Source organism: Grus americana, chromosome 7 (assembly GCF_028858705.1).
Source record: "Grus americana isolate bGruAme1 chromosome 7, bGruAme1.mat, whole genome shotgun sequence".
Classification (NCBI taxonomy): Eukaryota; Metazoa; Chordata; class Aves; order Gruiformes; family Gruidae; genus Grus; species Grus americana.
In genome coordinates this window covers 1,472,748-1,499,036 of record NC_072858.1, presented here as the reverse complement: position 1 = coordinate 1,499,036, position 26,289 = coordinate 1,472,748, and positions in this window count along the sequence as shown.

The following is a 26,289-nucleotide window of genomic DNA, read 5'->3' as shown; positions in this document are numbered from 1 at the left end:
GCCTCCAGAAGGGTGGGAGCCCCCAGAAGACCCATCCCCAAAAGCCTGACTGCCCCTGCCCGGGCTGCTTGCTCAGGAAGGCTTTTGTGCAGACTGCCTCCTTCATCGGGAGGCGAGCTCCCCCTCCAATGAAGTCTTTTGTTTGGGTTTTCGTTTCTTTTTCCTTGGGAGAGATGCAAGATCAGCGGGGAAGGACTTCAAAGTTTCACTCGTGGCGCGGTGTCGGCATGGCTGGGCTGTCGGCAGGGCGTGTAAGACACCCAAAAGAGACGTTGAGCAGGAGCGTCCCTGCTGAGTGCATTGAAAGGAAGCAGCGTGGCACTGCTCCGCTGCGTCGCCCCAGCTCAAGCAACACAAGTGGTTACTCTCTGGAAGTAGTTACGCACGTGACGGAGTCTGGCCAGTGCTTAAATAGTTGGTTAAGTTGGGGTCTGATACAGAGAATACAGAGTCTTGCTAAGGGCAAGAGATGTATATTAAAAAATGCCCTGAGGTAAATAAAATTATTTCCCATGGGCCTTTTAGATGGTGTATGATGCCAGTGAATAAAACCTCTAAAGTGACGATAAAGATTTTCTTCCCTTAGGTGGTATTTTACATCAGTTGCTCTGATAGCCATTCATTAATTTTATATATTGCTTTTACTAAACTCATTTTCTTTTAGGTGGTATTTTCAGTGCATTACAGTATGTTCTGAATATGTCAAGGTGGGGTGGTTTTTTGGTCGATGTGTTTTGGTTTTGTGGGGTTTTTTTCTCCAAGCACAGAAATGGCCTTTATTCTCTGTAAACGGAGGATCGTTTCTCAGCTCATGAAGATGAAGGGCCAGAAGTGCTGTGGGCTGAAGCCCCGTGTTTATATCCACAGGTCAGACATCTCACCAGTTCATCCTATCGCTCTGTTTAACCTGGGTGTGGAGGCAATTAATGGAATATTATGGCCAAATCCCGGGGTCTGCTGAGCAGAGGTTAAGTTTGCTACGCGGTGATAAGCTGTGTGACAGAATAACTGCTCTGTCTGCTGGAGGTGAGGAGAGGCTGAGTGTGGTCTGCTTGGTGCTCATGAACATACTCCAAGTTTAGTTTCCGTGGTATAACCGTTTGTATTCTGCCATGCAACCCTCTTAAAACATCCTGTTGTTAAACTGATTTTGCTCCCAGCCGTATCGATCACGTACAGCCGTAGCGCCTGTCAGCAGCCCCAGCCTCGTCTTGCCGTCCTTACGCAGACCTCGTCCTCCCGGGGGTTCAGCAATTGTGTCAGAGGGGTGTCCAGAGGCACGTCAGAGAGGGTAAAAGTTTGAACTCTGAATCTTTATTAGTGTTATCAGCTAGGGAATGTCTTTTGCTAGAATAAACTTCTCTTTTGTACCAGTTATTTCATATGAGGGTATACGTTGTGTCGGGGGTTTTTTATAGCACCTTCGCAGGTGCCGGTGCTTTCCCACTGCCTCACCCTCCTTACCTCCTCCTGTTTCCAGATCTCCAGATACAGCAAGAGTTTCCCACATGAGAATTATTTGCAATTTCCTCTAGAAGCCTTAATTTCTTCAGTGGAAATCAGCCCTGGCTGCCCAGCGCGACGGAGAGCAGAGGCAGAGCAATCCAGTCCCATACTCTTTTACAGCGTGGGGAGGCGGAAAGAAAAAGGAGCTTCAGACAATTTCGTCTCCTGGAAAGGTGGGGGAAAAAAAAATTCTATAGCAAACTGCTTGTAATCTTGAGAACGTTTCACTATATCAAGAGCTTCACCACTGCAAGGATCAGCGATTGTCACAGATATTTACAACCTGCGAGTAAGGAAACTGTCACAGATGGAAGGTGGAAAAAAGTAGAGATGCATAAATTTAGCAAACGTACATCTGAGTGACTGCGGGTGCAACTGCAAAGCACGCTCCTCTGCAAGAAAAGGCAAAAAGGGGGCAGGAAGAAGTATGGGTAACATTAGTCTCTCACGATGGATGCGGTGACGTCACTTTTCTAACACAAATGCTTTTTACTTCACACTAATAGACTTTGGCTTGGCTGCCAATAGGAAAAATGAGGTTTTTAGGCAAAACATTGAGAAGACGCTGTGATTTATCTTGAGGCAAATCTCAGACTTCTGAAGAAGTGTCTATTAAGCAAGATCCCAGTTTTATCCTTTCCACTCTTTTCTACATTTTCCCTTGGGATTTAGTCAGAAATGGCTAGTGTTAATGCCAGTCCCTTGGTTTCCCAGCCGAAGGGAGCAAACAGGGCTGCCCAGGCTGGATTAACTTTTGTTCGATTCTTCAGGAGTCACTGAGAGTGTGAACTCCATTTAAGTATCACTGTCAGAGACTTAATTTATTATCTAATTGAGAAGAAATATAGCATAGGAAGCCAAGACAATGAGAGCAACTTCTGCAGGAAATATTTTACTAGGAGCAAGCTACATGGGAATGCACTGTGGGCAGAAAATTGAGTTACAAATTAAAAAGGTAAAAAAATCTTTCTTCACATACAATAAAATTCTATTTTTTTTAATTTTTTTTTAAAATGGTACTTGGGAGGGCCTGGCATTGTTTATTTGTAGATGGTGAAAAGCCAGAGGAGTGACTTAAGCAGAGGAGGCTGGAGAGGGAGAATAAAAAGGGAGGTGGAAGCTAACGGGGAAGGGAAGGGAGCTGGGAGGGGCTGGGGGAATTAGGGAATGAAGAAGCAGGTGGAAAGATGGAGAGTGGTTTGTAAAAGAGGGGAAGAGGGAGCACGAGGCAATGGCATTTCTGAGGTCTGGGGGTATCCTGAGGTATGGAAAGCTGGAGGATACTTCCTGCGGGGCTCTGAGGCACGTCCCCTGCCCGAGGGCAGAACCCAGCGTTATCAGGATGCGCTTGTGCCTCTGCTAAAGGTGTTTCTGCTGCAACGGAGGGGTGTTTCGATTTCACTCATATGCGTCTTTTTAGGAGTTTGAGATCATCTAATAGATGCTGCTCTATGGAAGTGTTACTGCTGAGTGCATGATGGTTTCTCACTTCTGTACGTGCTTTGCAAATGTAAGAAATCTGTTGCTAGATGAATTTCTGTTTCTTGCATGCTGTGACCAGGGAGAGGTTTGATTTACCAGCTGCTCTTTTGCAATTTGTCCTTTGCCATCGTTACCCTGGGAATAACACCACTTCCCCTCCCCTGCCCTCCTCCAAGAGGCAAACGTGGTAGCAAAATCTACTCTAATTTAAGGCGGGCAGAACAAGAAGACATAATTTAAACTATCAAATGTTCCATGCTTTTACAGCTTTGCCGTTGTAAACTGTAAACAGGAGGGGTGATTTCTCTGTAAAACCCACAGCAGTCACACCAGACCGTCCACCTCTGTTTTCCCTGCTCCTCTGGCTCTTCCCACTGTGCTGCTGCTCCGCGCATCCCTCCCACCCGCGTGCTGCAGCTCTCTCCTCAATGTGAATCCTTAACGTGCGTTTAAAACAGTTCCTTCCTTTGCCCTGTAACTTCAATATTTACACTTGGCTCACGGAAATTAAGGCAAAAGCCTGAAATAAGGGAAAGAAAAAGGAAAGGGGAAAAACCCATCAAACCCTTGACAAGTTGCCAAGGCAACTTCAGGAAGACCGCTCAAGTTCGGAATTAAGCAGCGGGTATCAGGGAAGATGCTGCAGGCTGCGGAGCAGGTAAGAGCACTGTGCTGAGCCAGCGTAAGGTCCAACAGCTTGCAATTAATTCAAAGTAACTAAAAATGAAATAAATGAAATGTTTTCTACCCCATAGGTTTCTCGGCCTTCTTTAAAACAAAGACCCCACCCCCAGTTTCAAGGCTAGTTTCCAAAACCAGCTGGTTTTCCCCCTCAGACAGACCTTTGCTCTGATCTGTGCCTAATGCTATACAATATGGAAGATAGTAATGTTTCTAATTAAGTTTTTGAGCTCTATGCCAAACCTCTCTCTCAGGGATGAGAGGATACAAGACACTTGATGGTTATTTCTAACAATGGTCAACCAATTGGTTTGAGAAATACAGACCAAAAGGTTGATTCTCAAGCATTTATTATAATAAGCTGAACAAGCAGCGGGCTGTAATTCATCCGGTAGAATGTAATCCTTGCTAAATCATCACATTGTAAAGAAAATTCCTTTTTTAATTTGATATTTCTCTTTCAGCTGTTTCTATAGAGACATGCTAATTTAGGACCTTAATTTATTATCAGGAAGAATATTATGCTCGATACAAGTTTTCCCCAAATCACCTTCAAGTGAAACCAAAGGCTGGGGTAAGCGAAGCATGTGAGCAACAGCGCAAATTGCTGTCTTCGTTATGGCGTAATGGGAAATCAGGTAATGGCACATCATTCCTCTGGCCAAAAAAGAGTGGCTAGCGATGCTCTTTGCTGCTAGTTTGGTCACTAAACTGCTGTAAACTCAGCAGTGAAAAACCAGCAGCCTTTTTGCTGGAGATGTCGCAGGCAGCTTGAGAGAATTCCTTGAGAGAATGTCAGTGCTATCCATCACTTGACCCAGCACGTGCTGAAAATTGAAAACAACTAATCGCTTTGATGCAAATCTGCCACTGGAGCCTGATTAGCTTTCCAACAATTGGATGAAAAACTTTGATATGCATTTTCTCTGTAATTTACCCAGCACGAGAGGGCTTAGGTCCACAAAGAGTAACGTGAAGAGGAAACATCTGCATCTTCAGCAGGGACAAGTCCCCTTGCCATCCCTCGTCTCGCTGGGTGCTGCGTGGCCACGTGCCAGTCCTGTTCCACCCCAGCTTGACAAGGGCCAGGACAAGGCCCCAAGGGTTTGGAGGAGTTCAGCTCCTCAGCTTTACCCCGGCCCTCGTGATCTCACATCCACGCTCCTCAGCTTGGCACAGCTCTTGGGGTGAAGAGCAGAAGCTCCCACTGGTTTTCCCAGGTAACCTGCAAGGGTGTGAGGCGTGGGGTTAGCCACCATGAGGGATGCTAAATGGACACGCTGCAGACCCCAGAGCACCTCATTTCCAAAAGCTGCCAGTAAAAGGACCAAAACTAGCATGATGGCTTTGTGAAGTTTCTTCCTTGACCTCAAGCTGCCACTTAGATCTTTTCAAAACTATTTAATTGAAACCATTGCAAAGTGATGCTGACCTCCACCCCTGCCCTCATTGCAGGCCAGCCTGCTGGGATTGCCCTTTTATTTATTTATTTGTGAATATTTTTTATTGCTGTGGCTTATCTGGAGAATTGTTTGGAACATTTTTTTAATGTATACTTTGGAATTTGTCAAACTATTGGTATTAATTTCATCAGTCTACAAATACAAGCATCCAGGGCAGTTGCCTAAAACACATATAGGATACTGGCACGTTATATGAGGGAAACATTTTGAAAACATCACAATAAAAGGATTATGTGTGTTCGATGTGTGGCTTTCAGCAGGGTGAAAGCAGTGTTGCTGGTCTGGTCCTTAAAGATAAGCTTGGGGCAGTAAATTTATTGCTAATGTTTTTATTTTCATTTTCTGGCATGGTACGTGGATGCTATTAATTTAAAGAATTATGTTATTTTCACAAGACAGATCTATAAAAAAAGATAAGATTTTTTTGGCTGCTTCTGGCTCAGAGGTGGAATGGTGTCTGTGGGCTGGGGAAATACCGTTCATTTGAGCCCTGGAGAAAAGGGTGGTCTTCCTACTGCTTCTTGAGGAGTTGGGAAGGCAGGATTTGGAATTTTTCTGAGAGGGGAGCTGAGAATTAGTCGTTGTTGAAAAGGCTGTCATGGAGTCCCATATTGGAGCTGCTGCTGAGTCGCACCAGAAAAGTGTTGAGAAAATGCAGTAGATGGTCAGAAGAAGTATTCAATTTAAGTTCCTGAATATAAACTTCTCAGCATTTTCACCTCTTTTGAAGAATTTGATATGATTTGATACTGGCATATGTAACTGCAAAATGTAGGACATTTCAGTGAATTATAATGAGTGGCTGCGTTTTTACCAAATAGCTGTTCTATTTCTGAGCAACCTGTGACAAGTCACTTCAGCTGATTGCATGGGATAATTTGGATTAGACATTTCTGTATTTTTCCTTGGCCATTTCTCTAAGGATTGTCAGGTTCTTACTGTAGCACCAAGTGATACTATTTTTATGATGCTCCTTTGGTCTACCTTGAAGCATGAGGCCATTTTGGAGAAGGTAAGGTCAAAAATTGTCTTCTGGGGCTGCTAATTTTGTTGCTCAGTTTGAGGCTTTTTGAGGTCTTATCTGCTTTATTGTTTTCTCCTGTCTAAGTACTGGTCCAGTAGATGTTTTTGCAAGCTTACAGGAGCGTACACCAGTTCTGCAAATCTGGCTCTTGCCCCACCTTTGACTGCTCAGAGAAGATGTTGCAATTAACAGTTAACCATGAGATGCTGAGCTCAAGCAGTGAGCCCAGCATCAGAGAGAATTCTGTTCCAGGGCAGGATCAGGAGTTTTATAGCAAGGGAAATGCCTTTTTTTTTTTTTTTTCCCCCACTGACATGAACATCCTCCCTTCCTGGAGTGCCCTGATGTACCCACTGAATCCTGCTCCCTTGGACCGGGGTTGGTTATGCCACCCTTGCTTACGCCAGCATGACTGGGCAGACACTGAGGCAACTGTCTGCTGGGGAAGATGGTGATGTTTGGAGCATTAAAAATGCCTCAGCGGGTCAGATGGAAGGTCCAGAAGCATCCTGGTCATAACCACAAAGGCGTTAAGCCTCCTTGCCTAAAGACATCAGTGGCAGCTCTGAAAAAAACGAGTGAATTTCTGACAGTTTACATATGCATAAAGTTATGTTTGCTTGGTTGGTTTTGTGGTGGGCTATTTCTAATACACTTCACAAAATCCAATTACATGTATTACCACTCTAGCTTCTGGCCTTATCAGGAGAAAGCAAAGAGGAAAACGCAGTGCTTCCCAGAATTTGTGCATTGCTCTTTCATGAAGTGGGAAGATCACAAGGTGATAAAAGCATCTTCAAAGAGAATGGCAGATTTTAGCAATGAGCACTTCTCATCCCTCTGAACCACACATCAACCCTTTCTTATCAAGAGTGTAGCTACGCTGTGTGTGTGTGCATTAGCTGTAGACCAAATGTACTTGCGGTACTTCCCAGTGTGGAGCAGACTTAATTGAACAGCCAAGCACAGGAGGAGTGCGATTGATTTTCTGTAGTCTGAAGATGCAGGGCAGTGGTTGAAGAAGCAATGCGATCCTTGCCTGAGGAAGGATTACCCAATCTATATTGGACTGAGAAGAAAAACCAACTGTTAACCAACATCAAATACAAGTTCAGCATACAGATTTTGTTATCACCATGTATTAAATATTTTTTATGATGTCCACAAGTGTATCTAGAAAAAGACGAAAGAAAAAAGTTGTGATTTACCAATGATAGTATATAGACTATAGTGAGGTTTTCATTCAGCTGAATAATTCTTTTCGGTGTAAGCAGGACAGGTCCCATACAACAATGAAGTCATTGGATCAAACACTTCACACTACAGGGTTATGTGGCAGTTTGCAAACACGGCTTCTTGTTCTTGCAAATGCAATAAGTCATGGCAGAGGCTTAACAAGACTATGGTTTTGTCTGATAAGGAAGTGACTGATGGGTGTAGGAAAGGAAGAAGTCAATGAGTGAGGGTAAAAGTGACTGAAAGAAATAGGGCGATAAAAGTAGTATATCTACGTGAAAAAGAGGAAGCACGGTCAGGATGACTATCAAAGGATGGAAAGCACAGAAACAAAACTGGGGAAAGAAGACTGGAAGAAGATCCACGTGACAGGGTTAGGAACATCTTAGGGAAAAAAGAGGAGGATTTGAAAAAATCTCTATGTAGCAAGTGAGGCACATGGTGAGAAGAGAGATCTTGGTTGGGTTGTCTGGAGGTAGGGGGTAGAGAGTGATGGTGGAGCAGTGGATGTAGTTAATGGTGAGGTCCTTGGTGCCCCATGGAAAGCACCACCACCACGGTGGGAAGGTTCTGCTGTTCCATGTTGCTCTGACTGCTTCTTGCTAAACCCCTCAGTGCTCTCAAACCCTGCTCTTGGGGATTGTTTTCCACACCACCAAGCAATCTTCCTGCTCTCCTCCAGACTCTCCAAATGGTCCACAGGTTTGTTACGTGCAATGCCAGAAGCTGGACACAGTATTTGCTGCTGGGATTTCCAACCCTGGCGAGTGGGCATCCACCTCCTGCGCAGAGCTCCAGTGGGTTCAGAGAGCCTTGATGAATCCCATTTCATGCAAGGTGAGTGATTTTGTTCACCAACATTTGAATTAGCTTCTTTGTGACATTGCTGTTGTCATCTTCAGTATTTCAGTAGGCCCATTAGTGTACACTAAAAATAATTGAAGATATTTGTGCTTCCTTTTCTGCTATAATTTCTACTTTATTTCTATATCAAGGATAATTTTATCTTTTCTGATCGATTGTATTTATTGAGGAGGAAAACCTGGTGCTTAGGCTCGCGTAGATGAGTTTCCAACACAGAGTCTATGAACTAAATGTTTTTCTGTCATGACAAACTATTTAAAGCTGCTGTATTTTATTAGAATGGACTAAAAAAAATCCCTGCTGATAAAGTTTTTGTATCCCTTTAACTGGTCTTAAAATCACACTTTGATTTTTATTATTTTTTGTCAGTATCATAAAAATGATCTTTTCTTTGGAAGTAATTACATATTGACTGCTGATGTGCATTCACAGCTGAATGTATTTTGAGGAAGATGCAGTTTTCTCAAAAATGGGGAAAGCAAATGCAACAAGCTTGCTGGAAGCTTTGCTTTATACAGCCAACTTCTGCAGGAAGGGATGGCAGATCTTGGTTTAGGACTGGGAAAACATAGCTTTCCATTTGTCTTTCTAAATTATTATTTTTGCAAAGTCAGGTATAGCTGTGCAGAAAGGCAGCGTTCAATGTCCTGAAAAAATCTCTTAGTGTTTAAGGACTGACCATAAAGGAGATGTTTTTGCAAACATTTATTGGGTGTTTTGGCTGACTGGGATGAATACGAGCTGTATGTCTCCAGGGAGGTTTTACTGTGACCGTGGCCGCTCTGGCGATTCTGCAGAAATCCGTGTGGCTGTGGGGAGCTGCCTCCCTGAAGCTGTTTTCCTGTGCCGCGGTTTGCTTTGCAGCTCTGCAGTCCTTTGCTGAACATGCTCCCGTATATTAATATTCCAACTAATAAACCATTGAAGTCTACCAGTGAGTTAATTACATTAGAGGCTACTTTTAAAACCTGCCAGTGAGTCTCTCCTGAGGACTCTCCTGGGGAGCCGCATTTCAAAGGCGCCGTTCCTCAGCATCCCCTCTCATGAGAGAGTTCCTTGACTAAACTGAGAGCAAAGAGGATTGAATGCTTTCAGCACTTCTTTAAATTGATGTCTCTGAGAGTAGCTCTGGTGCCAGGTACTTAAAAAAACACAGAGATGCTGGAGATGAAATCTGAATAACCAATTTTAGCTGATGTTCAGGTTTCGACTTCATGGAATTCTTAAGCACACATTGCTTTTCACCAACTTGAACATGGTTTTCTCATGTGGCTGGCAGCGGTGAGCGCTGTGTCAGCACGGCAGCAGGCTGTACTTCTAAGTACAGGGATTCAAAGCGGTACAGGACTCAGCAAGAGGCAGGATCCCACCTGAACCCTCCTCTGCATGGCTCTGCAGCCCGGCTTCATCCCCTCTGCCTCCACCTGGCAGAGCGCACAAGCGTGTGCACAGCTTGCCGGGGAGGGACGTGCATTGCACAGATGCCATTTGCAAGGGCTGTGTTAGAAACACGGGTGAATCGCAATAGCTTCTGACTCTGGGTCTTCCCAAAACCCAGTCTGGATTCAACTATTAAAAAGAAATAAAATCCAGCTCTTGAGTTTTTTTTTCTTCTGAAGAAGGTAGGGGGTGGGTGGTGAAGCTCCTCTGGTTGTTCTTGCTGAATAGAAAAATGAAGACCACCCAGTCTAATTCCAGACAATCGATAAGCCCCTTCATTTCTCGCATAAGCCATAGTTAGCCAGTGCAGGTCACCAATACCACTATTATGGAGTCTAAGGATTTAGGGAGATTTGGACAGGATTAAATATTTATATGGGTAATAAGAATATTCAGTTATTCATTAAGCAGAGTGAATATACTGAAGAGATCCAAAATACTTTTGTTTCGGAGTAGAAACATACCACTGAAGGCTGAAATTAGGAAGATTTTTGCTGTGATCTATTGAATGTTTGTCCACGGTGAGGTTCTGTTATCCAGAACCGCAAAGGTGAGAGATGCTCACAGGGGAGCAGCACGTCAGCTAGGTACAGGCTGCGGGTGAGTTGTGCAAACACCGAGAGATGCACAATTGTCTGAGAATCTCGAGGAACCGGGTTGTTCCAGGCAGGAGTATTTTGCAGTCATGCAAAATGTATCACTTGTTCTGCTCCTATGAAATAAGGAGATTTGGATATAGTTGGTCTGATCAGTGCTGCATTCTGCTGCATAAGGGGTGTCTGCATGGGAAAGGGGGAATTATCTGTGGAAAGCCTGAGAGCAAACCTCAGCCACCTCCAGCCGTCATAAAACCCAAGTGAAGCGTTTGTAACAGAGTCTTGTATAGATATGATAGTCCATGAAGTGCTAACTAAAAAAGAGAATATGTATCAACTGTACCGATGTATTTAAATTAACAGGCAAGCCTTTTTACCTAATTGATTAATTATGAAGTGGCAGGCTGCATTGGGTAAATTAATTATGGAGAGGGAAAGACAGAAGAAAGTGAAATACTGCCGCTGTTGTAGCAGTATTAATTGTTCTCCATCTGTCTGTGGAAATGAAAGCGAAATGGGAGAGATCAGATCTCCTGGAACAAAAAAACAAGAGCTCAAAAGGTTGGTTGTTAATATCAGAAATAATCATTAAAGTCCTGAGGTTCCCTGAAGTTCAGGAAACACACTACCGCTAATAAGGAATAAAAACCAGATTTGAAGAAAGTCAAAATGGTAAAGCCATAATTCCCGAAGATTTCAGCAGGTGAAGGAAGTTTCCCCAGAGGGGACAGTGTTAGCCCAGCTCTGCGATGGCCATTAACCCCTGGAGCTCATCCCGGGAGGGGCCCGGAGCCCGCGCGGAGCGATGCTGAGCTCTGCAGAGCTCGCTTCCCATGGCCAGCCTCCCTTGTGCTCCCGCGTTGGCACGCAGCTGCTTTTCGCTTGGATATATGAAAGATAATATTCAAAGTGGGAGCAAAACTTCAACTGATAGTTGGCTTAGACACAAATAAAATTCACATTCATGCGTAATTAAAAAATAGATGTATCAAAGTCCTTTTATCTTACTAAGGGACATAGTTCAGAAGATCACTGAGATAACTCAGCGTTGGCTTTGTTAACTTTTTCACTGTTGACCAAAATGTAAAATAAAAAAAAAAAAAAGATGAGGTTTATTGGCAGTATAATGCCCTAATCAGATAACATCATTAACAGATATTATCCTTTTTCTTCCTAATTGCTTCCATTCATTTAAACGGTGTGTCTTTAGAGGCAGAAATTTTATTTAGTCTGAGAATTGAGGGGCAAAACCCTGACTATAATGGAACTGTGTTTAATCTTCTCTTTTATCACGAAGACTTTACGAGTAGATGGAGTTTGGGGTGTGGATGCAGTTTATGGTAAAAATTAGATGACAACCTTTTCACAATTTTTTTTGGTTCACGTGCTACAAGAATATGCTTTTCGCAAACACAAAGCATCTCAGTAAGGTGTTCAGCAGCCGTTCCTCTTCCGCCTGTGCGGAGACCGCAGCTCCCATTCAAGCTGATTTGGGGATGCTCCTGCTTTTATACTGTCTTGAAGGCTAAATTTGGAAAAGGGGTTTCTAATTTTGAATTTAAAAATGTGTATTTCATTTCCAAATTTTTTGCCTAGAACTCATCGGGGATTAAGGCATCCTTTAGTTATCCCTGGGAATGCAATTATCCCATGGGAATCCAAGGTTTCAGCTGGTGCTAGACCCTCGTTTCCTTTTCGGTCCCTGTCCCGATTTTCCATGCCTGTTCAGAACCAGTAGTGAGCCGTGCTCATCACCTTGAAGTATCCTCAGTGCAAAATAAATCTTCTGACTGTGGAGATTCACAAGAACAGGTCTTTAGATGTTTGTTTTTTCTTTCCCCAGATCTTTGATAGCACTCCTGCTCTTATTGTTCAGTCATTTTTTTTTACTGCTGAGCACTCTCTAACAGAGAAAATCCCAGATCCTTGTGGGTGCTGCTGGTACTTAAGCACTGTGTTGGAGGAGAAGGGCCCTGGGAAGTTCCCTGGGACTGAAGGGTGCCTGCAGGCATGGGTGTGGGACAAAGGGCTTTCCTTCTTACTAGATTAAAGGAGAAAAATCAAAATTTTAAAAGAAGTGTATGGATTTATACTGGCTAATCATTACATCTACCTAGGAGAGAGCTGCTTAGCAAAAAGTCTTAAAACTGTGTTCCAGGTTTCCATTTTGCTGATGCGTTCACATAGATCATATATAGTCTTTCCGAAGTAGCACAACCAAGGAACCTAAACAGGATCCAAAAAGATTAGATTTGGGGTTTGTATTAAAGAAAAACCCTTTATCTGGGGTGTATTTCCTGCTCCCATAATTTTGTGACAAAACCATTAATGTTAAGAGTAAAAAATTGCAAGTGCTCTTTATGATGAAGAAAGCAAGAGAAGAAATGGAACGATAAAAGAACTTAAAACCAAAACAGCCAGGAGGCAAGAAAGATGCAGATGCGTTCCCCAGCTGTGTTAATTTACAACCTGGCCATTAGCCTCTGGCCCACTATTCCATAGCAATCACCAAAATATAAAAGTCAGAAAATTATTGTTCCTCAAGTATGGAAAGAGATGCAAGGCATTTAATCCTTCTGAAGCGAGCTAAGGAAAAAGCTACATTCCCCAGCAAGTGCAACCCAGCTGTATTTCCGTGATAGCAATTGTGCCGAGCGAGTTTGTCCATTACAGCCTGTGCTCTGCCTTTGTTACGCACAGAACAGAGACCTGAAGTCCTCTAGCATCTCCTCTTAGCGCAGGATCTAGCGTTCTGCCCCTTCACCTGGGTGCTGCCATGGGGTACTTTGATCTAAATCTTTGCATTCAGGAAAGGAAATATCAGTTATGTAAACTAGTAGACACGTGTTGCTATTTAAAAAGAAATAAAAATTCTGCATTACAATGTTCATGATCTCCAGAGAACGTCAGGAAGAGGTTATGGCCCAACTTGCTATACTCTATTCTTCCAATTTCTGCAGTTACATGGAAGGGAATGATAGAAAGAAAGAGAGGAGAAAATGAGAAAACCCTCTAGGTCTCATAAGAGCAAAAGAAAAAATCTTCACCAACCCTGATGGTTGTGGTTTTAATTCTCTTTTGGACAGAGATGCGGTATGAAAAAGATGCATGTTGGTGAAGGCAAGGAGTTATGATATAAACAGATGTGCGATATAACTCATAGTGGTCAGTTCAGTCAAATTACTATAAAATTCTCATGTACACAACAGAAGGCAGACAATTTACTTATAATTTCAATCAGAGCAAAGGTTCCCTTATAATCACAATTCTTCTAAACATTGTAAAGCATTTCATTTCTAAACAGTGCTGCTGTGTTTAATACGGTCTCACTAAGTGGTTTTTTTGGAAGTCTGTGTGCGCACATGCAAGTTTGGTGGCCTTTTTTAATATGGTTGTGCTCAATAATACAGCAAATAGCACAGTTCAAAAGTGACTGAAAAGCCTGGTCTGCAATTTCTCTCTGCAGTGGCTGAACAAGGGTTTTTCATTTCATACATCATTTACAACTCGCTGCAGTGATTCTACAAAATCAGTACACTTCCTCCAGACAAAGCGAAGAGCAGAAGTAAATAGATTTGTTTTTAAGATCGCTGTTGTCATCATTAAAATTGGTGCCAAACATGCACATTTTACTGTATCTTGCCAAATTGCCCAGAGCACTGTTTGGCACCTGGATATAGAATTCAGCTAATTTAATTGCTAAGGTCAGTCTTGTAATCGCTTCTTTTCCCATCGCGTGTGTATGTTCTGTCAGCCTGCCCTGAGGGGCCGGGGGAGGCTGGCAGGTCCGTCCGTCCCGAGCCACTTCTCTCCCACCTCGTACCTGCAAACCTGCTTTTGGTAACGTGCCTTCCCTCCCCACCTGGTTCGCCTTGGCCATCTCCTCCCCTTCCTTGGAGGGATGCCGGTTCCCGCCTTCTCCCCCTTTTTGTGTAGGATGCTGCAAGGTAGTAGTGTCATTAACAATTTTATAGGTTTTATTTTACTGACTTTGGAGGCAGTGAGAAAACTGGAGAAAATTCCTGGGCTTACTTGTAATGAAGTTTTCTTGAAATTTGTTTAGCAGCTGTTTGTAGCGAGCTTTCAGCAAATTCTGTCTTAAAGTACCTCTAAATAGGCACTGTAGTATTTTGCTACTGTTAATTTGTATGTTGGAACAAGAGAGCTTGAAGGCTATTTATGTTTGGGGCTTTGGTTTAGGAGATTTCAATAATTATGAAGGTACAATGCTTGACAATCCATCCTAGCCGTTGATTTGCGTAATGAGTCTGGATGTTTTAAGAGTCGTCTCTTAAGATTTTCTCTAGACAGCGGCAAGAGGATCGTTTAGGTTGGAAAAGACCTTTAAGATCATTGAGTCCAACCGAGAAAGAAGCAGTGTCCATCTCTTGGTGTCTTAGAACTGCTTTTGCTCAATGAAGGAAAAATAATACTGTATACAGTTTCAGTAATTTCCAAATTTAAAGTATTCCCATCCTGCCTGCTGTTGCAGCCCTGTGCTCCTCCTTTTCCTCTGGCTCGTGGCTGGTTTTTCCCCGCTCCCGGGAGCGCCTTTGGTTTCCTCGTTCTTGTTATTGGGGTCTGTCAGTTCTCAGAAGAGACAGCATTATTATTATTAACATCAACTCTGACTCCATTCAACACACCTAGATACCGTGTACTGTCAAATTATACACATTTTAATAAGTTGGCCAGTTTTCAGCTTTCCCTTCATCAGATTTAATTGAACTTTAACTTCAGTCATTTAAGACTCGATCATTACTTTCAGGGCATGTTGAAGTGGGTAGTAATTATATCTATATAGAATAATACAAGAATCCTGATGGGTTTTTAAGACACTTTCCCAGTTTCTCCACTTTAATTAGAATTACTTTAAAGCTATCTAAGAGGCTATTATTTTTCAATGGTGATTTAGTATTTTGACCCTTTTTCATGCAAGCAGTAAATTATTTGGAAGGCAAACATTTACAGGTAAGCAAGGAAACGAAGCAGGTTGAATCACTGTTCAGAAACGGAGGGGAAATTAAAAGAATTGTGAACTGATTGCAGTGAAATTGTCTGCCTGATTGCCTTTCTTCTGTGTGGCTGAGAATTGCAATAAAACTGGGAATACAGCAAAGATTAATGGTTTTGCGATGTTAGCTTTCTCGTGAAAATGGATGAGTCCTTGGACAGACAGACTCGTTCATGTTTGCATCTGAGGATAACTTTACTGAAAGGACCTATCTACAGAAGGGACAGAAATTAATAAAGCTGGAACACAGCCAATGCTGTAGCTCAATAAAATGAAAGCCAAGTCTGGTCTGAGTCTGGCCGTGGCTGCAGCACGTACAGCGGTACCAAAACCACCGTCAGCCGCGCTGGTTTAGCTCGATGCTCGTTAGGTAGGGCTCTTGCTCCACGTTATCTTGAACTCATCCTTGCAGACTAGCATGGGTTTGCCACCAGTAAACTTCCATTAGCTCCATCCAGGAATGTTTTGGGGTCTCATTTTCTACTGGACACTTAGAAAACTACTGGGATCTGGCAATGTTTGTCTTGTGGGACTGGACTGGGTGCTGTCCTGCTGCGTCCTGGCCTTGGCTTGATTGCAGAGGTAGGCGTGGGTGTACGGGGACATACACCACCTTAGTTAGTAGTACGTGACCTTGTTATTTTCCTATTTTTCTGTCTTCACATGTTTAAGTTAATCTGAAACCCAAATGATCTGCAGAAGGACCAAAATAAGGCTGGATAGAGATCAGCAAGGAAAGCCATGCCTGGAGTTTGGTAGAATAAGGTGTAAGGTCTCAGACATCTTCCTATAAATTTGGGTGGGGGTTGGAATAACTTAGAGTAGGAGAACAGGGCGAATAAATCAAAAGATTGCAGTATCTCAGTGTTTCCATCATCCTTCAACCCTGACAGCGCTTAATAGACTGCGTTAAAACTGAGATGATGATGATGGTACTGGAGACCGCGTTATTTATTCACAGGCTAGCAAACCTAGACTTATTTATTCAGTTCATAGGCCATTAATTCATGATCATTCCAAGAACAGAACCAGAATGAGCACTGAAGTAAGTTTTGCAGCCTGTGTAAGAAAACATGTTCATTGCTATAGTTCAATGGAAGGTTTCCTATTGACTAAATAAATTTCAGCTGCTAATTAAATGTTATATGCAGAATTTTAAGAATAGATCCACACTGATTCTAGTGCTAGAATAGGAATTTAAAAATACTACATTTTCAACAAAATCCTATACTTCTGTTTAACATCAGATCAGAGTATAGAAGTAGTAGAAGCACTAAAAGTTGTGATAATATTTAAGTGTTGTCAGAGCTTGGGCAATTTTGAAATAGACTTTACTCAAGCATGTTGGCCTGTGAGATCCAGGGGATCTGTGAGTAGCAGGCAGTGCATTAGCTACCAAAATATGTGTTTGGGTTTTAAATATACTATCTTTTTAATAGGAAAGCAAACCAAAAAAGTCTGCATGTTCAGATTTATATCCCAGTTTCGTATCTCAGGGATCAATGAATTCCTCAGAATCAGGAGAATTTGTCCAATGAAGTTATTTATTTCTCCTCATTTGAAAAAGCTTATCTGGATAAAATTCCATGAATAGAAAACTTTCTCAAAGCTTTCTAAAAAAGGAATAAAATTACATGTTTGTTTGGGAGGCTGTATGACAGCATGCATTCTATTCATCTTCCATCCGCATTAGAAATGCGGATGTTAAAGTGTTTGGATCCACTGGATTTTAACAAATTTAAGAATTGAGGAGACCACTGAATAACGGATGTATAGAATATTAGTACGTTACATCATCTTTCTCTTTCTTTGCCTTGAAAAGGACCTGTTTTCCTGTTTCCTTTATCTCCTAGTCTTCTGTTCTACTCTTTACATACAATAAGTAGAAACCTCACATTGCCTTTAGGCTTGACCATTTTGGTTCCCAGAACATTACTGGTTGTCAGAATGATTTCAGGCTTTTTAGCTTCATTTGCTCTGAAAATAATGTGTTTTAGTGGAAATTATGGAACGGACATATGGCCCTCCTGCTGGGATGAATGACACACACTAGGAATACTTCAGGAAATCAAAGAAAATAGAGTATTTATTTCTGGTTTTAATCTATACAGATTTATTATGATGTTATCTTTGGGAAACTGGTGTTTTGTCAACCTAAGTGATAAAACAGGTAAGAGGAAAAAAATTAATTTTTGTTTTGTATTGAATACCTTCACTATGTTTCCTAACTGTTATCTCCAAAGTTCTATATTTAATGTCAGCTTTTGCAATTTTTCTTAAGGACATGAACCGTGACGACTGCTGAATTTTGAAGCTGACTCTACCACAGCAAATTTATGTTCTAGCAAATAATAGAGACCAATATTATCATTGAACCATCCTTATATTAATTATTTTAAAGTATGCAATAAATAGACTAAGAACCACAACTCATCAGCTTTTCATGGATATCTCAACTACCTCGTCACTGAAAAAGTCTGAATATCTTTGCTCTGTATGACATCTCAAAAAGCAGAATGGAGCCATGAGTTTCTTGTGAGCAATGGCAGCATTTGCTATTAACCATATTTAATATTAGGGCTCCCAAAATTTTAGGATTAGCTTCCATAAGGTCATAGAACCGCTGAAGGGGGGAATCTTAACAAGTGTATCGCTACGGGTCTGGGAAACAATGTGATACAGAACTTGCTAACATGTTTGAATGGATGATCCCGAGGGCGTTTAAATAGGCATTTATGAGCAAAGAGAATCAGAAGAAATAAATTATGCAGCTTTTCCGGTAGTGCTCATTTGCAGTAAGTGCGCATTGGCACTGGCACGACAAACCGATAGGCTGTAACGCAAAGGACCAGAAACACCGAAGCAAATGGACTGCATCGGGCACTTATCACCCGCTCCTACAGGGGCTGTCGGAGATATAACTTACGTGTCCTGCTCTCTGCATTGATTTGTTAGGAGGAAAGTTATAATCACGGAGAACCCACAGTTCCTGTTCGCTGAAAAGAAAATTAATCAAGTAAAATCTTGATTGCTTAAGTGAGTAACAGCTTTTCTTAATATCTGAAACAATGAAGAATACAGGTTTTGAACTGTTTTACTGTTTTAAATTAATAACTTCACATCTGCTTAAAAAGATAACACTGTCCTGAATAAAGCATGACTTTCTAGCTTTGTATAATGACTCTTTTTCAGATGATATTACAGAGAGCCATAGAATTTGAGATGAACCTTAATTAATATTCTTTCAATTACAATATATTTCACTGTCATATTCTTCTAATATTCATGAACTAGTGAGGAGCTGATTATAAATCTAATGACTAGGAAACTAAAGGAATATGAGAGTGTAACTCCATCTTCCTCCTGGAGAAGACAACTATTTAATTCCTACCTGCTATGCATTATTCAAATCTTTGCTTTTAAAAGTATAGGCAGCGATCCAAATTCTGCCATCACTTATATGTGGAAAATACATAACTATTAAAATTTCGTCGAAAGTTCATTTCAGTTTTGTTCAAGTTTCTTGATGGGAAACGTAGCTGTGTGTGGATTACTTTCTGGGCCAGTATGCAGCTTGTGTTGGCCATCTCTTTTCGAAGTTGCTGTAGGGCAGCGTGCTATAGCAGCTGTAGTGATGACGGGGTTTAAGCTCTTTTAGAAGCAGAGCTTAGGTTGCTAACATTGCCATCAGCAGGAGGGCTGGTGGTACCGGGCTGTGGTGTTTGCTGTCAGATAAGGCTCTTGCTTGTTTAAATTGAAAAAAGAGCATAAAAGCAATAGAATAAGTTTTCACCCAGCATGTTGGAAGGGATCAGTGCCATGTGCTCTCCCTTTTGAGGTGGAGTCCCGATAGTTTAGCTTTTGTGTTTGCGCGTGTAACCTGTTGACCTCCACTCGTGATGCTTTACCCACCGTGTCTGACTGACCCTGTTCTGAGCAGCTTGCAGCTGATTGTGGTGGAGCCCAAAACAAGCCGTGCTTGATCCTGAAGTCGGAGGTGGATTACTGGGTTTGAGGTACAGTCACAGAAAGCTTTGCTTTAGACTGTGGACAGGATGAAATAAAAAATTTTCTTTCCGCAGAACATTGCCATGGTGACTTAGCAAGACATACATTTGATTTTTACTATTTTTTTTCCCCATCCGAGGCCAGTTGCATTCAGTGAATGTAGCTGACTCCATGGAGCCCGTGTTCAGGGTACCGACCCCAGACCCTGCGGGGTGGCCTTTGGAGCCGGTGCCGCTGGCTGGGCTCTCGCTGCCATCGCTGCCAGCCCCTGTGGGAGCAATCCTTCTGTTTGGATAACCCACAGAATAACAGCCATCCCCCTGGAAAGGCTGCTCAGGCATAAGCACGTTTTCAGGTTCATGCATTTGAAATAAAAAGCACATTTAATGAAAGTTGGCAAGGCAAACAGCAATATATACGGGTTTTGTAATTAGAAAGCGGCTTTCCTTTGCTATGGCGTTTGAGATGTAAGATAGGACAGTGCAGTCATAAAAAAGAATAACTTTTGAAAATCAGCTGCATTGTCAGTAAAAAATAATCACTTTTAACAATAAATAAATAAAAAAACATGTCCACAGCTCCCGTAGTTTAGAAATAACAGCTGACAAAGGAAATAAAAGCTTGATAGTAACATACAAGTGTGAAAGAAACCACTTTTCAGTTGACCTACTCTAAAAGTCATTAACTAGCAATGTGCTGACAACACAGGAAAAATAACCTCACAGAGACTTTTATTAGTTTTCCTACTGAGCTCCAAGTAATGTCAGAGTCAGTTTAGGAATTTAATGTGACAATTATATAGCATATCCTTAATTATTTCATATTGCACTATTTGGGTGGGTTTTGTCGTCTAGGTCACGAAAGGTAAAACTCACTGTTCATTTCAAACATTAAGTAACAATTACTTTCATAATGAATATTGATCCAACTTGTAATATAAGATCAAACCAATTCCCATGCTCCTGAGTTAACAGGATTTTTGATATTATTAATAGATATTATAGCCTAAATACTTTCCTCGCTTACAAATTTACTTAACTAGTCTATTCTTAGAACTACCACATGCAAAAAAATCTTCTTTCTCAGCAAAGAGTGCCTGGCCCCGTGATGAAATCGGCACCACCTACCATTGCCTGGAGGGGCAAGCAGCAGTCAATACCCGCTCCAAGTGGACGGTAATTCGCTTTGATGGATCTGAAGTGATGCAACAAAGTGGAATTTGATTCATTAGCTATATCTACATATACAACCTTTTCATTGGCACGTTTTCTCTAAGTTTATCTGTGAAGAGGACAATGAATAGTAAAACCCACTGCTATTTATTTGTAGTGCTTTGGGACAAGACCAGAGCGTGAGTGAGGGATGCCACATCATCTCAAGATGGTACAAGCAAGATGGGAAATTCACTTCCCTCTGGCCACTTTGTAATAACGCTAGCTGTGCATTACCTAGGATAAATCATACTTTTTATCAAGAAGGGAATGTTTTTCAGCAAAGGAAAAACTGAACTTCTCAAATCGATTTTATTTAATTTTGTTTTTAACGGAAGTGTCTCTAACCCTTTTTCAGGATTAAAGTACACTTGTACTTGAGCGCTTGGGGGGCTCAGACCTTCAATATCCAGCATGAAGCATCTTTCGTAAGTCAGCAATGATGGGGTTTGAGTAAAATTCTCATATCGTTATTACTATTTCAAGAGTTCCAGTTATTAAAAGACACGATCATTAATTCTGGCACTATTGCTACCCCTTCCAAAGAAAGATAATGTTAAATTTGATAAGATTTAAGTCCAAGATGTGACTAGACCATAACAGATGATCTTGTCTAGGCTTCCTTTCCCACAAAAGGTTGGACCAGATGATCTTTCCAGGTCCCTTCCAATCCAGGCTGTTCTGTGATTCTGTAAAGATCATAGCGTACATCAGTTTTTTGCCCAGAGCCGTTCTTAAAAAGGAGATCCAAAAAAAAAAGAACCAGCCAAAAAATGCACACACAGAGTACTCAACTAAACAGAGTACTCAATTTTTCTTAAAAAAACACGTATGGGTTTGAAAGTGCCTGCCAAGCAGGCACGACAGTTGTCAGAAAGGAAATGATCCTGTTAAACTCAGCAGTCAGCACAACCAAATCCCACGGGTAATGCCGAAGACGGGCGGTGCTGTGCGACTGCGCCGAGGGATGCTGTGGGAGCGAGGGCCAGAAAATTTCCTTCTACTTTTTGCATTTTTTTTTTCCTTAATGCTCATGGTCACGCAAGCTTTAATAAAGGGGAAAAAAAATACATGTGGACATAGCAAATAATACCTGATACAGCTTTTTCTTCTGTGGCCAGGTCTGCTTTCTGTGCTGCTTGACCTCATAGCGACGGTTCCCAGAAGAGCGTTCTCAAAAGTGAGGGAACCCAGGATTTGTCAGATTTGCCCCATTTTGGGTTCTCAGCACGTGCGAGAGCGTGGAGGTGCTGCTGCTGCGCTCCCAAGCGGGAGGGACACAACAGGTCTCTGCAGAGTCCCGGAATTCCAAGTGTGCCTCCCCTTCACTTTGAAATAACCCAGACTTCCTGAGTTTTATTTTATTTTTGAGAAAGCTTATTTTTCTGACTCGGAGGGATCAGTCAAAAAAAAAAATCTCTTCTGTATGGCTAAAGTGAATTCTTCCACTGTCATAACTTGTACTGCAATAAGCATATTTTTCCTTCTATGTTAGGATTTATAATTATTGTTAAAGAATATGGTTAAGATGATTATGCCAGCCAATATAAAGCAGTTAGCAATAAAGAAAAATAGTGTGCTTATTTAAATATAATACTTTAAAAAGTTTTCTAATATTTTAAAAAGTATGTAATTTAGAAGATATGTGTACAGTGATGTTATTTTTTTCATTTAAAGATAAAAAAGGGGTTAAAAATTGTATGTTTATTTCAGCTGTCCACCCCCCGCCAAAAAAAATGTCGAGGTTCACTAACTGGAGGTGATCTTTGAGCTTTTATTGAAGGTATGATAATCTACTTGCTACAAAACTAACTGATTTAACTGTTGTATATTCCCTAAAACTTTTATTATCTACAGAGCTGAGCATTCAGTGGATAAAGGCACTTAGGCAGAGGTAGACCTTTTTGCCAGAGACAGTTCTTTAATTTGTTTTAATATGTGAAAGTTGCCGCTGAATACACCGTATATTACAAGGATGTCAGTGGTAATATAATGCCCTACCTCCAGTAAATTGTAAATTAAACCTCTGAAATCCACTGGCTCCCTGTGACAGAGATACCGGTGTTTTGTAATTGCAGTACAAATTGCTTTCCAAGGAGATCGTGTTAAGCTCTTGATTTCTTCCGTGACATTCCTGAAGAGGTGAAGTACTTTATACTTATCATTAAAACCCAGCGATCTATACAAATCACTTCCCAACGTGGCACTCACCCTGTTACTCCGAGACAGATAACCGGTGCATCCCAGATGAGCTTCAGCTTGCATCTGGGTGACAGATAAGAAATTTCTCTGGACGGGTTTCCGCTGTGATAGACAGAAGTAATATCTCTGGCAGCGGGAGCACCCTGCCTCTTCAGTCCCTAGAAAGTTAACACTTTTGGAGTAAACTGGTTTTATGCAAGAGGAGATTTATGGAATGTCTTAGGAAATACTCCGCTGCGCGTGCTCCCGTACGGAGTTAACGTCTCAGGTGCGGGCAGAAAGCCACCGCAGATTAGCTGATGCTTAAGCACTGACCCAGAAACGTAGATGTGACCTGGAATTGTTTGGCTGAACTTTTAGGGAGGGAGGAGGAAGATGGTTAATTCAAAATCAGAGTTTTCACAGGGAAAGTTCTGCATTGGTACAATTGTCCACCTGTATTTGGCAGAGGAGAGGAGGGAGGAGAGGGCAGCTCTGAGAGCTCTCCAGGAAAAGCTGCTCTTCAGCATCACTTGTGTGGAAAGCTAAGACTAAAAATTATTCCGATTGGCCCACACTTATTTTTCTCATTTCTTTGAGATCTGGCAGTGGACAACAGTGGAAAAAAAAGACAACAAGCAACATGGGAAAATGTAATCCACCTCTAGTCTCAGAGGGTATTTTTCATTTTTATACCCACATTTGCACTCTAAATACAGAGGAGCCAAAGCCAGACAAGAGGTTTGAGCTGCCAAGCACATCCTTTCCTGATGCCTTTCTCGTGTGTGTTCAGCTGGAGGCAGCAGATATTTGGGGTAATTCTTGGGATAATTTTGAATATTGGTGGCAATCTTTCCTATGGTATGTAGGTAACTCCTACAACATTCAGTAGGCGTTGGTATTTTCATCTGGAAAATAAGCTAGCTGTAATAAAAGTGAAATGTCAAGCCCTCCTTCTCTTGACACACTGGCCAGTATATTAATGTTTAAATGTGGAGGCAGTGCAGGTAGGGAATATTATGTTAGGACTGAAGGGTCAAAAATTTAAAAGTGAATTTTAGACCTTAGAATTAACGAAAGTACTAATCTGGCACATCGTCGCTGCATTTTAAGTTAAACCATTTTAAGACATTGTGTTCTCGTGGGGAAACCAGAGAGGACAAACCTTTAGGAGCTAGAAAAATAATCTGTGGGATTTGAGATTTCAAGACACATGAGGATGTTGGTTGTGTCTCCTCCAAGCAGTGAAATTATTTCTAGTTTTGTCTTGCCAAAAGCATTTTGTGCCCATATCATCAGGAGAGACTTTAGAGAAATAACAAGGAGCAAGAATTCAAACCTTCCTGACTCAGGGCTCGGTTTTAGTGTTACCCAAAGGGAATGTCCCTGTGCACCAGGGACGCAGGTGGAACAGCTCAGAAAAATACCTCTTAGTATTTGCATCACAGTTCAGACGTGCATGAGAAAGCGTCTGCGTAGCCATGATGTTTCCTCATATGATCAAATTTTAGCAAAAATTTCTTAGTTGTTAAAGAGGGCAGTTACTGTGGTGTTTTCCTTTTTAGAAAGTGTAGGGTTTGAACTTTTGACACTTAATCTTTTATGTTGTTAGGAGTGTGGGTTTTCTTATATAATGACGTAGTGCAAAATGTCAGAAACCGTCTCTGCTAATAATAATGATATTTGTTTTGTCCCACTCTACGTGTAAAATGACTGCACAATTAAATGCAATATAGACAGAAAACCGAATTGGCTTTGCAGTTGATCTAGTTATAAAATGACATGCTCTTCCCTTTAGAAAACAGAAGCTAATCTGCTATGGGTAAGATGTTTTGTTTTTTTCTTTTTCTATAACAGACATAAGAGGGGAGTTGAGCACAGCCACTGCTAGGAAACGAGCCTGCGGACAATGCGCCAGTGCTGATGACAAATGCCATTACACCAAAACAGCACTGCACTGCAGTTTGCAGGGTGATGAAGAGGTGGAATTCGGTGCTAAATGACACTCCAGATCATGCTGATATCATGGAATAAATTCGGGTCAGTACTATCTGATTCACTGCTGAACTACCTTGCTCTGTTATAGAGTGCCTAAGGTTTCTTTCATAAGGATGCAACAACTGATTGAGAAATGTTATTATAAGATAGGCACTTTTTCCCTCCCACTAAGAGATAAATTCCTGTCAAATGCTTTCCACACTCAGAAATACTTTCTATACACAGGAGCTTTGAAAAAGATCAACAGGTATTACTGAAAGGATGAAGGTCGGGAAGGGTGGCACAAGACAAGACATGCCGTCAGCATTGTGCCCAGCAGTACCGGCTGCCGGTGCCCTGGACAGGCAGGGACAGAGACCTAGGGACAGGGAGCTGCACCTTAAATGAAGTGTAATTAGAACTAGTAGGAGAATAAAGAGAGAGAGAGAGGGCTCATCTCTTTACCATTTATAATATCTTGGTTACAACCTTAGCGGTAGCTTGCAGTTTGTAGGGAAGGGAGGGGTCTGTATCTCCCAAGGCACATAAAGAAGAGTTTTGATGGGAAAGCTGTGTTAGACGGAGTTGCTCTCACAGCAGCAGCCATATGATTTTCTCTGAACTAAAAAGAGACAAGTGGGTTTTGGCGTTTGAACACCGGACATTTAACGGTGTGGTTTCTTAGCTGGGCGGTTAGCTGTGGCCACCAACCTCCTTACAATGGGAGATACAAACCCTGTCTCTCACCGTGTGTTCTAGGACTACATGCTGTATGCAGTAAAGATGATGGAAAAATGTAAACAGTGTAATTTACTCATTTAAAAGTTCAGAAAGCAATGGGCACAGATTTTTTTTTATTCATCTCCATAAGGAACCCTGGGGACAGCAGGGCCCCGGGCTGAAAGCCCCCTCTGCCTGCTCCTGGGGAGGACCACGAAACAGGAGGGTGCGGGTTCCATCAGGCTCTTTCCTTGCATCGCGGGGGCAGCTGCGAAACAGCTTTTTACTGTGCCTCAAAAATTATATTAGGAACTGTCATGGTTTAGCCCCAGCCCGTAACTGAGCACCACACAGCCGCTTGCTCACCCCTCTCCCCTCAAGGGGGTGGGGAGGAGAATGGGAACAAACTCGTGGGCTGAGATAAAGTTTAATAGGATAACAAAGGAAAATAATGATGATGATGATGATGATGATGCTACAAATGCAACTGCTCCCCACACGCAAAAGGAAAATAAACCCACCCGACGCCCAGCCTGTGTCCGAGCAGCGATCCCCCCTCCCGGCCAGCCTCCCCAGCTCTATCCAGAGCACGAGGTGACACGGCAGGGAACATCCCTCTGGCCAGCCTGGGTCAGCTGTCCTGGCTCTGCTCTCCCGGCTTCTTCTGCACCTGGCAGGGCCTGGGGAGCTGACAAGTCCTTGACTTGGTGTAGGCACAACAACTACCCAGCAACAACTGAACCATCAGTGTGGTATCAACAGTATTCTCATCCTCAACCCAAACCACAGCACTACACCAGCTACTAGAAAACAAATTAACTCTCTCAGCTGAAACCAGGACAGGAAGAAAATAAATCAAATAAATAAAGGAGTCCTAGTCTCTTGC